Here is a 15,059-nt window from a genome sequence, read left to right on the forward strand (position 1 = left end):
TTTCCCCATTACATATAATACTTGTTGATTGCTTTAAATAGGTGATACCTAATATTTTAAGGAAGGCTACATATATTCCTATATTTTCTAATGTTTTTAATAGGGATGGATGCTGTACTTTTTCAAAAGACTTTTCTGCATCCATTGATATAATCATGTGGTTTCTGCTAGTTTTATTATTGATATGATAAGTTATACTTATTGTTTTCCTAATACTTAATCATCCTTGCATTCCTGGAATAAAACCTACCTCATTAAATTGTACTTTTTGTAGATATGTTGCTATACTCTTTTAGCTAATATTTTATTTAAAACGTTTGCATCTATATTCATGAGGGAAATTTGTCTATTATTTTCTTTTTCTGTTTTATCTACTCCTGATTTAGGTATCAATACAATTTTGGTGTCATAAAAAGAATTTGGACTCCTTATTCACTAATTTTCCCAAATATTTTGTAGAGTATTGGAGTCAGTTTTGCTTTAAATGTTTGAAAGAATTTGCTAGTAAATCCATCTGGCCCTGGAGAATTTTTTCCTAAGGAATTCACTGATGGCTTATTTTATTTCTTTTTCTGAGATGGGGTTATTTAAGTAATTTACTTCCTCTTCAGTTAATCTGGGCAACTTATATATTTTTTTTGTAAATATAAATCCATTTCACTAGGATTGTCAAATATATGTGCACACAACTTGGCAAAATAATTCCTAATTATTGCTTTAATTTTCTCTTCATTGGAGATAGATCCACCCTTTTCTTTTTTGATACTCATAATTTGATTTTCTTCTTTGTTTTCTAATCATATTGATAAATGTTCTATCTTTTTTCATAAAACTGGCTCTTAGTTTTATTTATTAAATCAAAGTTTTCTCTATTTCTTAAAAATCAAAAATAATAATTTTATTAATCTCTCCTTTGATTTTCATTATTTCTAATTTAGTATTTAATTGCAGATTTTTTATTTGTCCTTTTTCTAGATTTTTCAAGTGCATGCCCAATTCATTGAATTCCATGTTCTTTAATTTATACACACTTTACTTAGGGATATAAAACTTCCCTATGGACTGCCTTTGCTGCATCCCACAAATTTTGGTATGCTCAGTCATTATTGTCATTCTCTTGAAAGAAATTACTGATTGTTTCTCTAATTTCTTGTTTAACCCACTCATTCTTTAGGATTAATTTTTCTTTTTCGTTCCAAATTAGGTTTTAGTCTATCTTTCTATGGCCCTTTATTGCATATCTTTTTTATTGCATCATGATCTGAGAGTGATGCGTTTAATATTTCTTCCTTTCTTCACTTAAATGTGAGGTTTTTGTGTTCTAGCACGTGGTCGACTTTCATGTATGTGGCATGTACTGAAGAAGGTATATTCCTTTTTATCTCCATTCACTTTTCTCCAGAGATCTATCATACCTACTCTCTCTAAGATTCGATTCACCTCCTTAACTTCTTTCTTTTTTAATTTTGAGGTTAGATTTATCAAGTTCAGAGAGGGTGAGATTAAGGTCCCCCACTAATATAGTTTGCTATATATATCTTCCATTATTTCCCTTCCCTTCTCCTCTAGGAATTTGGATGCTATACAACTTGGTGCAAATATGTTAAGTAATGATATGGCTTCATTCTCAATGGTGCCTTTAAGAAGACATAGTTTCCTTCCTTGTCTCTTTTAATTAGATCGGTTTTTTTGCTTTTGCTTTATCTGAGATAAGGATTGCTACCATTGTTTTTGTTGTTGTTGTTTTTGTTTTGTTGTTTTTTTTTTTACTTTAGCTGAGGAATGATATATTTTACTTGAACATTTTACCTTAACCCTGTGTGTATTCTTCTGTTTCAGATGTGTTTCTGGTAAACAGCACATTGTAGGATTATGTTATTTAATCCATTCTGCTATCCAACTCTATTTTATGGGAGACTTCATCCCATTCACATTCAGTTATGATTGCTCCCTTTCTCTTTCCCTCCATCCATTTCCCTCCTTTTTTATGCTTTTATTTTTCGCCCCTTCTCATTTCCCCCCTTAAGAGTTTTCCTTTTGAGCACTGCCTCCCTCAGTATTCCCTTCTTATCAGCTCCCTCCCTTTTCCTCCCCTTCACCCTTACTTCTTCCATCCCTTCTAATCACCCCCCATTTCTTAGACCTTCCCCCCTCCTGCTGCCTGTAGGATATGAAAGTTTTTTATACTTAATGTAAAATGTTATTTCTTCTTTGAACCAAGATTGACAAGAACAGATCTCATACAAAAGTCCTCTTCCTCCCCTCATTCCCTCTATTTTGATATGTTTAGTATCTCTTCAAGAATAGAGTCCTATACTTAACTGGTTGGGTTATTCCCTTGCACCAGAACCAGCGAGGGAAAAACTCATGTAATGCTCATCTCCCTCCCTTCTCTCCCTCAAATATATTGTTTTTATGCCTCTTTGCGTGGCATAATTTACCTTTTTTTAAATTCTTTCCTCTTCTTCCATTTCAGTCCCTTTGTCACCCTTAATAAGTTTTTTATCATTTTGTGTAATTTATATGCATACCCTCTATTTGTCTATAGACAATTTGCTCTTATTAAATAGTAGGGTGTGTGTGTATGTGTTTTCCTTCTTTACCTTTCTATGTCTCTCTTGCATTTCATCATTAGAGGTTGCATTATCCATTGAGCTCTGTTTTTTTTTTCATCAGGAAGGTCTGGAAATCCCTTATATTATTGATTGACCATCTCCTTTCCTGGAATAATATGTTCATTTTCGATGGATAGGTGATCCTTGGTTGTAACAAGAGCTGTTAGGCCTTGTGAAAAATTATATTCCAGTTCCTCCAAACTTTCAGTATAGAAGTTGGTAGATCCTGTACAATCCTCATTGTTGTTCCGTGATATTTGAATTGTTTCTTTCTGGCTGCTTGAAGTATTTACTTCTTTACCTGGGAGATCTGGAGTTTGGCCACAACATTTCTCGGACTTTTCAATTTGAAATGTCTTTGAGGAGGTGACCACTGAATTCTCTCATTTTTTATTTTACCTTCTGGTTCTAGGAACTCAGGGCAGTTTTCCTTGATGAGCTTTTGGAAGATGTTGTCCAAGCTCATTTTTTCATCACGATTTTCTTTCTATCTGTGATCTGTCATATTCATCTATCATTCTCATATTATCTCTCCTGGATCTGTTTTCCAGGTCAGTTCTTATTTCATTGAGATATTTTACCTCTTTTTCTAATTTTTCATTTTTGATGTTCTGTTTCCTTGATTCTTGGTTCCTGATAGAGTTATTTGCTTCAATTTGGTCAATTTTAATTTTTAGCAAATTATTATCCTAGGTTAGTTTTTGGAGATCCTTTTCCATATCACGCATTTTTCTTTTTAAGGCTATTTTCTTCATTGTAATGATTTTCTAATTTTGCAGTTTTTAATTTAAAACAATTATTCATTTTATCTTCTACCTCTCTAGTTTGGTTTTCAAATTTCTTTTTTAACTTATCAAATAATTCATTCTGTCCTTGAGACCAGTTCACTGTTGAAACTTCAGCTGTGGGTGTGGAGTCAAAACTGCATCCCTCTGAATTTGGTTGCTCCCTCTCACAATATTAGGACTCCAGAGTGTTTGTCTTTGCCTTCTGCTTTTTACTCCTTTTGAAGCAGGACCCAAGCCACGCCCTTTCTCTGGGGTTCTCAAGTCTTTACTGTATAAGTTTTTCCATGGGGCAATAATTACTATGTTTTCAGGGTCGGGGGGGGGGGGAGGATTGGAGCAGCCAGAATTCACTCTATCATACTGGTACCTTTAAGTCCAGATAGGGGCTTTTATTTAATTTCTAGGCTGTATATTACTAGTCCCAAGAGTAGCTGCTGCCCCTGCCAGGGGCCCTGCCTTTGAGTCTTACCCTGCTCCTTCCAATACCAGCCCAGTGGTGATAGGCCTGGCAGTGGCCCTTGTGGTTGGTGGGTCGTGTTACCCTGTTGATCAGGCCTCATCTGGGCATCTTCCCACCCTGGGCCTCTGCACTGGCTGGAGTCATCTTCTCGGCCTCTGCCCTGTCTAGTGTTTTTAATAGGAATTGGTGTTGCATTTTATCAAAAAGCTTTTTCTCCATCTATTGAGATAATCACATGTTTTCTGCGAGTTTTGTTGTTGATATTATCAGTTATACTGATAGTGTTCCTAATACTGATCCATCCTTGAATTCCTGTAATAAATCCTACCTGATGGAAGTGTATTTTTCTTGTGATATGTACCTGTAGTATTTTAGCTAATATTTTATTTAAAATTTTTGCTACTATATCCATGAGGAAAAATGGTCTATAATTTTCTTTCTCTGTTTTGCCTCTTCCCAATTTAGTACCATATTTGTGTCATAAAAAGAATTTTGTAAGACTCCTTCACCAATTTTCCCAAATAGTATGTAAAGTATTAGAATCAATTGTTCCTTAAATTTTTGATAGAATTCCTTAGTAAATCCACCTGGCCCTGGAGATTTCTTCATAGGGAGTTCATTGATGGCTTGTTCAATATATTTTTCTGAGATGTGTTTTTTAAGTTATTTACTTCCTCTTCAGTTAATCTTGGCAACTTATATTTTTGTAAATATTCATCCAGTTCACTAAGGTTTTCATATTTATGTGCATACAATTTAGCAAGATAATTTCTCATTATTGTTTTAATTTCCTCTTCATTGGAGGTACATTCACCATTTCTGTTTTGATACTCATAATTTGGTTTTCTTCTTTCATTATTTCGTCATATTGACTAACAGGATTTCATTAGCAGTGTTATGTTTTAAAGACCAATGATGAGTGAAAAAGTTTGCAAAACAAAAATTTTACCAAATTCATTTCTCAAGAATTTTCACGAGGATGTTAGGTATTTAAAATATGTCAGGAACATCCATATTCAAATGTCATCTTGGTACACCATGTATTGATTTACAATTGATATTTTGTATTTATTTCTTTTAAAGGATTAAAAGAAAAGATTTAATCCCTCAAATTAATGAAGGTATAAAATAATGAAATGCAGTCCTTGCACACATACTATGTACCTGACTATGGAAAAAGTTCTACAGATATAAAGGGATATAAATACATAAATGAAGTTAGTCTCTGCCTTTAAGGGGATGATATTGGATTTGTGGAGATAACATATATAGTGATGAGAGGGAGAGAAATGTATTTTATTCACAAGGATAGTGATTAAATCATCTTTCTCAGAAACAGTGGTAGTATTAATTTCTTTACAGTTGCTACAAACAAAATTGGAATAAGTGTTGGGGGTCATATGGGGATTATATAGCCATTTGGTAGTTCTAAAAATGACAGGTGAAATGAACATGGTTGAGTGTGGGACTGTTAGCATAGCTAGGTCTCACCAATAAAGATAACAAGGACTTAGGAAAAGAGTTTTCAAGTTCTCCTGTTGATGGTCTCTGAAATTCCCAGTCTCTTGCTTATCTACAACATAATAATGACAAAATAAACATCAAAAGGCATAGGTACCTGTTCTTCTCACATCTTCTACCTAAGAAATGCTCAGTGCATCTTTATTGCTTTAAATAATAGACAAATGTCATTTTCTTTGTGTATTTTACATTTAAAAAAATTGTCTTGGGGTGGCTGGGTGGTGCAGTGAATAGAGCACCAGCCCTGGAGACAGAAAAACCTGAGTTCAAATCCAGCCTCAGACACTTAACACTTAACTACCCATGTGACCTTGGGAAAGTCACTTAACCCCAAGTGCCCTCCAAAAAGCAAAACCAAACCCAACAAAACAAAAAAGATCTGTCTCCCCTCATGTTCTACCATATTCGTTTTCCTTGAAGTTATAATATTTTATCTCATTCTCTAATTGTGTAATGTGTAAATCAAGTATAAGTAAATAGATTCTGAAATACTTGAGAGGTATTTTGATTTTTACTTCCTTTGTACTCTCTCCACTTTTCTTGGCCTTGGAATGTGGATATTTTCTGGGCATTTACAATAATAGATTTATAGCTGGAAGGGGACTTAGAAGTCATAATTTTAAATATGAAGAAAATGAGGACCAGAGAGAGGTAAAATGATGTGTCCAAGGCTGTATAAAGAACAAATAGTAGATCTAGGACCAGTTTTCCGATTAAAGGTATAGCATTCTTTCTACTATATGAAAAATATTTTTCCAATGGCAAGTTTGTAATAAAAACTTTTGGTTTTGATACAGTAGTTTGAGAATACTTGAAAATAGACAACAGATTTGAAGAACTCTCAATTTTAGCAAGTAGGCAAATTTACTTTAAAGAATTATTTAGTTCATAGAAGCATACTCACAGAGTAAATCTGTAATATATGTTTGTTGCATTGTATTGAGAGGAAATCATTAGAGTTTAAGCTATCTAGAGACTCAATATCAATCTATGGAAAACATGGGAAGCATCATTTACCTCCAAGGACCACATTCTTACATTTTGATTTTCCAGGTTCCCTAAACTATGTGAGACAAAGAAACACTATGTTTCATTTGGACCTCTGAAAATTTTTCTTTCATTTTTATCACCCATTAAAATTATTCTCAAATCGGAAAGACCAAAATCTGTCTCCTTCCAAAGTGCAATGCTGTGGTGAGTATAAACAAGATTCATGGCTTTGGACTAGAAGTATCTGGGTGCAAATCCTAACTATCACTCATCAACCATGTTATTTTGCATACATTTCTCCAATACTTCAAGCTACATTTTCTTGTCTATAAAATGGGAAAGAATAACTTTTTATACTATGTCTGAGATGGGGGGTTTGGGGTTGAAACTGAACACTTAGAATTTTAGAATCTCAGAATTCTAGAGAAAAGGGGCAATGAAGAGATAATCTAGTGCAATATCTCTATCCTTCACCTCCTCACTTTACATTGGCCCCTGAGGAATCTCATGCAATATCATCAGAAATTGATTTCTCAAGGCATCTAATCCCCTGAGTTTCAATATAGAGATACCTATGCATCATATTTGTTGTAGGGAGCTTTGGCAAAAGAAGAGTTGTCGTGTACATGTTAGGAAATTAAGCTCAAACATGGATATGTTGCAAGAATTAGTTTACTCCATTCAGCTATACATATGGCATTGATGGCTGGGAACAGTCACTGAGGCAAATTAGTTTGAGACATCTGGACACTTTCTTCAGAGAAAATATCTGTGCTTATGCATGCATCTGTGGTACTGGGAAATTGAAGAATAGTGTGATGTTTTACTATGAAAACATGGAGAAAGCCACAAATGATAGGTTCTTACTAGGTTTAGCAGTCATTTCCAGTCCAGATTCACCATCTAGCCTTAAGCAATGCTCCAGGCAAGCATATTATTCATGTTTGCATTTCAAGCATGACTCTGAGGTGCAGATGGTCAGAAGTCAATAAGAAAGCTGCCAATAGAAAATGAAAGTGAGGAATAAGAAAATGTAAAGGATGTTTCATAATAAGAGCACTTAAAAACAGTTTAAGGATGACAGAGAAAGGGAAAAAACAAGGAGAAAATGTTTCCCAGAGCTGAGCATGAACAGAATGTAAACATTATAAAGACAGCCTTCCAAAAGCAGTTTATATTGAGAGCTCTTCTTGTTCCTTGGGTGTTGACTGAGTAATTTGGGATGATGGAATGTTTTTTTTTATTTTAAAATATATAGAATTTTTCAAATGATTGGGAATTAGAGAAAAATGAAATTATTTCATAAAAAATCAAATTTATAGGTGATTTAAAGTATCTTTACACAGGGCACATTAAAAGCCTAACTTTTCTATGGGAAGTTACCCATGATAATTGTTTGCTAGAAGTAATATGAAATATATTACTAAGAACATGCATTACTAAAGAGAAAAATAGATGGCTCTTTAGAGAGAAGGATTACAAGATGGACAATTTAAGTGTTGGTGTAAAGGATCAAAACGAAGGTCTTCATCATGACAGGTAAATTCTTTATGGCGCATATATAGTAGGATGTATAAAAGGAAAAGAATGAGAATAATGCAGAATACTATGATATATATGGTTAATGATGTATAGTATAGCAAAGAGAGATCTTGTCACATTATATGCAATTAATAAATGACTACCTGACACATTGAGGAGGCTGAGGACTTATCAAAATACCAAAAGAAGATTACAAGTGACCAATTTGTTCTTCAATCAAAATGCAATGAAAATATTCATTGGGAGTAGAGCCAAGATGGCAGAAGAGAGAAGCATTAAGCCAAGCTCTCCCAAATATCCCTCCAGATAATCCTAAAAATTCTTCAAATAAAATTATGAAGTGGCAGAAGCAAAAAAAAAAGTTTGATTGATGCATTTTTTTCAACCCAAGACAACTGAGGAGGCTGACAGAAAAAGACTATCTCTCCAGGATAGTGATCAGGACAGCACATTTCACATCTATCTGGGGCACCAGCAGCAGATATTGGAGGCAGCTGCATTACCAGCAGCAGCAGCTTTGGGAGCTCTCAGTCCACAGATGTTGTTTGATCAACCCAAAGACCGAAACTTTTGCAGAATTAACCCATTATTTGACAAAAATCACTCAGAAATCTGGAAAGGTATTTGACAGAGACCTTCATGGACAAACATCTCATATCATATACCAAGATAAGGTCAAAATGGGTACATGATTTAAATGCCAAGGGTGTTACAACAAAATAAGGGGAGCATAGGATACTTTACCTTTCAGACTCTTGAGTGACATGAACTTATGAACAAACTAGAGATAAAAAGCATAATGCAATGTAAAATGGACAATTTTGACTCAATGCAATCAAGTTTAGAAGGAAAGTAGGAAAATGGGAAGGGTGTGCATTTTAAGTGTCTCTGATATGGACCTCATTTCTCAAATAAATAGAGAACAAAGAATTACTCTGTATTATTCTTGTATTTTTCCTTCTTTACATCCTACTTTATAAGTTCCATAGAAAATCTACCTTTCATGATGGAGAATATAATTCATTGCACAATAACAAATGGCTAAAAGTTATGAAGAGTTTTCAGAATAAATCAAAACTATCTATAGTCATGTGAAAAAATGCTTTAAATCACTAATGACTAATTCATCAGTTGTTGTTCAGTAATGTTAGTTATGTACAACTCTTTGTGACCCCACTTGGCGTTTTTTAGGTAAAAATACAGGAGAACTTTGGCGTTTCCTTCTTTACCTCAATTTACAGAGACAAACAGGGTTAAGTGATTTGCCCAGGGTAATACAGGAAGTAAATGTGTAAGGGGAGACTTGATCTCAAGAAGTTGTCTTCCTGACTCCAGGACCAGCATTCTGTCCACTGCATCACAACTAATCTACACTATATAGAGAAAAGCTAATTTAAAAAAAAATCTGAGGTGCCATCTTGCACATATCAAACTCATTAATATGACAGTAAATGAAAATGATACGTTTTGGAGGGGATGTCCAAAAAAAGGAACACCAATGTATTCTTTTTTTTTTAAGCAATCAGGGTTAAGTAACTTGCTCAAGGTTACACAGCCAGTTATTTCTGGGTGTGGTGCTGAGTATCTGAGCCCGGATTTGATCCAGGTCATCCCAACACTGAAGCCGGTACTATTACTCGCTGTGCTACCTGGCCACCCCATGTACTAACCAGGCCCAACCCTGCTTAGCTTCCAAGAACAGATGAGATCGGGCGTGTTCAGGGTGGTATGACCGTAGATTCCAATGTATTCTTGATGAAGTCATGGACTTATTCAATCATTACAGGAAAGAATTTGTGCTTTTGCCCAAATAACTCTGAAATTTTGCATACTCTATGACTCAGCAATACAAATATTAGGACTATATCACAAAGAAATCAAAGGAAAAAGAAAAGATTGCATTTGTAAAATATATATATATATATATATATATTTATTTATTTATTTATATGGCTTTCAGGTAGTACAATAATTTTTAAATTATCTCTCTTGGATCTATTTTCCAGGTCATTGGTTTTTCCCGTGAGATATTTCATGTTGCCTTCTATTTTTCATTCATTTGGATCTGTTTAACAGCATATTGATTTCTCTTAATGTTACTAGTTTCCCTTTAGTCCATTTTATATCTGAGGGAATGGTATGCCTCAGTGAGCTTTTGAGATTCTTTTTCCCTCTACCATATTCATCTTTTTAAGGCATTCTTCTCCTCATTGCCTGTTTGAGCCTCTTTTGCCATTTGAGTTATTCTATGTTTTAAGGTGTTATATTCCTCAGTTAGGCTGTTGATTCTCATTTCATAATTTTCTGGCATCATTCTCATTTCTTTTTCCAATTTTTCCTCCTCTTGTCTTATCCACTTCTTCATGCCCTCTATGGCCTGCAACTTTCTCGTATATTCCTTTGAAGGTTTTGGTGCAGGAGTTCTGACCTCACTGTCTTCCTTCTGTTCCAAGCTTTGATTCTTTTTGTCCCCAAAATATGAGTCTAATGTTGGATTCTTCTGTTTGTTTTGCTTCCTTTGCCTGATCATGGTGACACTCAATTACTTGACTTTTGGTCTTTTTGCTACAGTACTATTTTGCCACCAGAGAGGGGAATTTCCATCCCAAAAGGTGGGATTTTCTCAGCTGCCAGAGCTATTAATTGGTTTCCCTTTGTGTGGCCTCCATCTGCTCTGGCAAGCTGGTCACTACCCCAGGACCTCCACCCTACACTGCAATCCCTTTCTAAGCAGGTTAAAGCAAGAGCGATTACCCCCCAGACTGGTTGCTTCATTACCCTACAGTCTGTGGGCCTGCAGCAGAAGCTGCAACTTGGTGCTGGGTGGATAGAGGCTGCTCAGGGTTTTCTTGTCCTAGGGACAAAAGCCAGCTCTCTCCCAACTACTGGTCCAAAAGTCCACACTGCACTGACCTCTCATTTTGTCATTTGCATCTATGTGGTGATAAATCTGGACATGGCCACAGTTATTGGTGTTCTGGAATTCCTCCAACAGGTGGCTGTTCAGTCCTTCCCTGGGGCTAAAACCTTGGGCTCATGCAGTCCTGGGCTTGGCTCCCAGAGCACTATACTGGCTGATTCCTGCCAGCCTGCCAGCTGTCCTCAGTGGTTGCGTAGTGTCTCTGTGCCATTTTCTGGGTTCTGTAGCTCCAAGTTTGTTTAGAGTCCCCTTTTACATGAATTGGGAAAGGTGGAAGCTGGAGGGGCACAGAGGTTCTATTTCTAAGCTGCCATCCTGACTCCCTCAATTGTTTTTTAAATGTTTGATATAATTCACTAGTAAATCCATCTGGCTCTGGAGATTTTTTTCCTAGGGAGTTCACTGATGGCTTGTTTGATTTCTTTTTCTGATATGGGGTTATTTGAGTAATTTACTTTCTCTTCAGTTTATCTGGGCAACTTGTATTTTTGTAAATATTCATCCATTTCACTAAGATTGTCAAATTTATGTACGTACGATTGGGCAAAATAATTCCTAATTATTGTTTTGATTTCCTCTTCATTGGAGGTACATTCAGTATTTTCATTTTTGATACCCATAATTTGATTTTCTTCTTTCTTTGTTTATTCATATTGACTAAGGATTTATGAATTTTATTGTTTTTTTCCCATAAAACCAGTTCTTAGTTTTATTTATTAATTCAATACTCTCCTTAATATCAATTTTCTTAATCTCTCCTTTGGTTTTCAGTATTTCTTATTTAGTTTTTAATTGGGGGATTAAATTTGTTCTTTTTCAAGCTTTTTTAATTGCATGCTGAATTCATTGACCTTCCTTTTCTCTAATTTATTCAGGTATGCACTCAGGGATATAAAACTTCCCCTAACAACTGCCTTTGCTGAATCCTACAGATTTGGTATGTTATCTCATTATTGTCATTCTCTTCAATTAAGTTACTTATAGGTTCTATAATTTCTTGTTTGACCCACTCATTCTTTAGGATTAAATGGTTTAGTTTCCAAAGACATTCTTGGCTAACTTTCCATGACTTTATTGCAATGATTTTTATTTTATCATGATCTGAGAATGATACATTTAATATTTCTGCCTTACTGCATTGAATTATGAGGATTTTATGCCCTAGTTCATGATCAGTTTTTGAGTATGTGCCATGAACTGATGAGAAGAAAGTATATTCCTTTCTATCCCCATTCAGTTTTCTCCAGAGATCTATCATATCTAGCCTCTCTAAAATTTTATTCACCTCCTTACCTTCTTTCTTGTTTATTTTGAGGTTAGAAATATCAAGTTCAGAGTGAGGGAGATTAAGGTCCCCCACTAGTATAGTTTTGCTATCTATTTCTTCCTCTAATTCCCTTAACTTCTCCTCTAGGAATTTGAATGCTATACTACTTGGTCCATATATGTTAAGAAATTATATTGCTTCATTTTCGATGGTGTTTTTTCGCAGGGTATAGTTTCCTTCTTTATCTCTTTTAATTAGATCCATTTTTGCTTTTGCTTTATCTGAGATAAGGATTGCTAATCCTGCATTTTTTTTTTTACTTTAGCTGAAGCATAATATATTCTACTCCAACTTTTTACCTTTAACCTGTGACCATTTATCAAGCAGAGAAAGATGTGAACTCTTTTTAATTTGACTCAATTCTCTATATATTTAAGAAATGAGGCCTTTATCAGTAAAACTCGCTATACATATATTTCATCATCATGATTTACTCTCTATTTGCCCCTGCTATTTTTCTTTGTTCTTCCTTCTTTCTCTGTTTTCACCATCCATCCTGATCCATGTTTTGCTTCAGACTACCATCTACCCCAATCTACCCTCTCTACTATCAGACACTTTTTTTTCTTATCTCATATATTCCTACTTCACTCATAAGCGAGATAAATTTCCATGTTCACTGGAGCGTGTATGGTATTTGCTCTTTGAGCCAATGCCAATGAGAATTATGTTCAAGATTTTTCTACTCCTAACCCACCTAGCCTTTGACACTAAAAGTTCTTTCATGCCTCTTTGAAATAAATTGTGAGATAATTTACCCCCATTTTACTTTTCCCTTCCTCCTTCTTGTAGGGCATTGCACTTTCACTTCTTAATTTATTTGAGATATCATAGTCAATATATAGCCATGTCCTCTTTATGTATACTCTGTTAAATTGCCCTAATAATAGTAGACTTCTTAGTGGTTATAAATATAATGTAGAAATACAAAACAAATTTACCTTATTGAATCCTTTATGATTTATCTTTCCAGTTTAGCTTTTGTTTCTCTTGTGCCTAACATTTCAAAGTAAAAAATAAATAAACAAATATATATTTTGCCACTGGTCTTTTCTATAGGAGTGCTTGGAATTCTATGGTTTCATTGAAGAGTCATTTTCCCATAGAAGTATTATACTCAATTTTTCTGTATAAGTAATTATTATTTTATTAATCTTTTATTGATTTCTTTTTAGTTTTCAACATTCACTTCTACAAGATTTTGAGTTACAAATTTTCTCCCAGTCTTTCCCTTACTCCCCATCCCAAGATGGTAAGCCTACTGAATACCCCTTCCCCCAATCTGCTGTCTTGTATATCTTCCCCCATGCCCCCTCTAACTTGCTAGTATGGAAAGATAGATTTCCATACCCCAGGGACTGCATACCTTATTTCCCAGTTCCAAGTAAAAAATAATTATTTAACATTTGTTTTTAAAACTTTGATTTCCAGATGCTTTCCCTTCTTCCCTCGTTACCTACCCCCCTGGGAAGACAAGCAAATCAATATAAGTTGTACATGTGTACTTATGGAAAACATTTTCACAGACTATATTGTGAAAGACTAACTATATTTATTTCCAACTTATCCTGCCCCCTTTTTGTTCTATTTTCTACTTTGACCCTGTCCCTTTGCAAAAGTGTTTGTTTGTAACTATCCTCTCGCCCAATCTGCCCTCCTTTCTATCATTCCACCTCTTATCCTCTTCTCCCATACTTTACTATAGGTTAAGATAACCAATTGAGTGTGTATGTTATTATCTCCTAAAGCTAAATTCAATGAGAGTAAGGTTGACCCATTCCCTTTCACCTTCCTGCTCTTCTCCTCCACTGTAACAGTTGTCTCTTAACTATTTTATATGAGATAATTTACCCTATTCTATCTCTCCCTTTCCACTCCTCCTATTATATTCCTGTCTCAACTCTTAATTTTATTTTTTAGATATCATCCTTTCCTTTCAACTCCTCTTATGCCCTCTGTCCTTGTCTATCTATCTTTCTTTCTTTCTTTCTTTCTTTCTTTCTTTCTTTCTTTCTTTCTTTCTTTCTTTCTTTCTTTCTTTCTTTCTTTCTATCTATCTACTTTTGTGTGTGTTTATACACACACACACATATACACACACTCACATATTCATTTATACCCACACATACCCTCCTCTACATTCATATGTAGGTATACATACTTATATATGTGTATATACACACACCCACATACATCTATAATCTACTCAACTATACTCATACTGAGAAAAGTCTCATGAGTTACAATTATCATTTTTCCATGTAGGAATGTAAATAATTCAAATTTAATAAGTTCCTTATGGTTTCTTTTTCCTGTTTGCCTTCTCATACTTCTCTCACATCTTGTAATTGAAATTCAAATTTTCTGTTCAGCTCATTTTTTTTTCATCAAGGATACTTGATATTCCACTATTCCATCAAATGACCATATTTTCCTCTGAAGCATTATACTCAGTTGTGTTTTGTGGTTCAGTAATTCTTGGTTTTAATCCTAGCTCTCTTGACCTCTGCAATATCATATTCCAATCACTTTGATCCCTTAATATAGAAGGTACAAGATCTTGTGTGATCCTGATTGTGTTTCCAAAATGCTCAAATTGTTTCTTCCTGACAACTTATAATATTTTGTCCTTGAACTGGGAACTCTGGAATTTGTTTATGATATGCCTAGGAGTTTTCTCTTTAGAATCTTTTTCAAGAGGTGATTGGTAAATTCTTTCAAGTTCTATTTTATCCTCTGGTTATAGAATATCAGGGCAATTTTCCTTGAGAATTTCTTGAAGGATGATTTCTAGGATCTTTTTTTATCATGGATTTCAGGTAGTCAAATAATTTTAAAATTATCTTTCTTGGCTCTGTTTTCTAGGTCAGTGGTTTTTGCAATGAGATATTTAACC

The sequence above is a fragment of the Petaurus breviceps genome, unplaced genomic scaffold (assembly GCF_028583685.1).
Source record: "Petaurus breviceps papuanus isolate PSGF00001 unplaced genomic scaffold, PetGlider_PUasm1.0 90603, whole genome shotgun sequence".
NCBI lineage: Eukaryota > Metazoa > Chordata > Mammalia > Diprotodontia > Petauridae > Petaurus > Petaurus breviceps.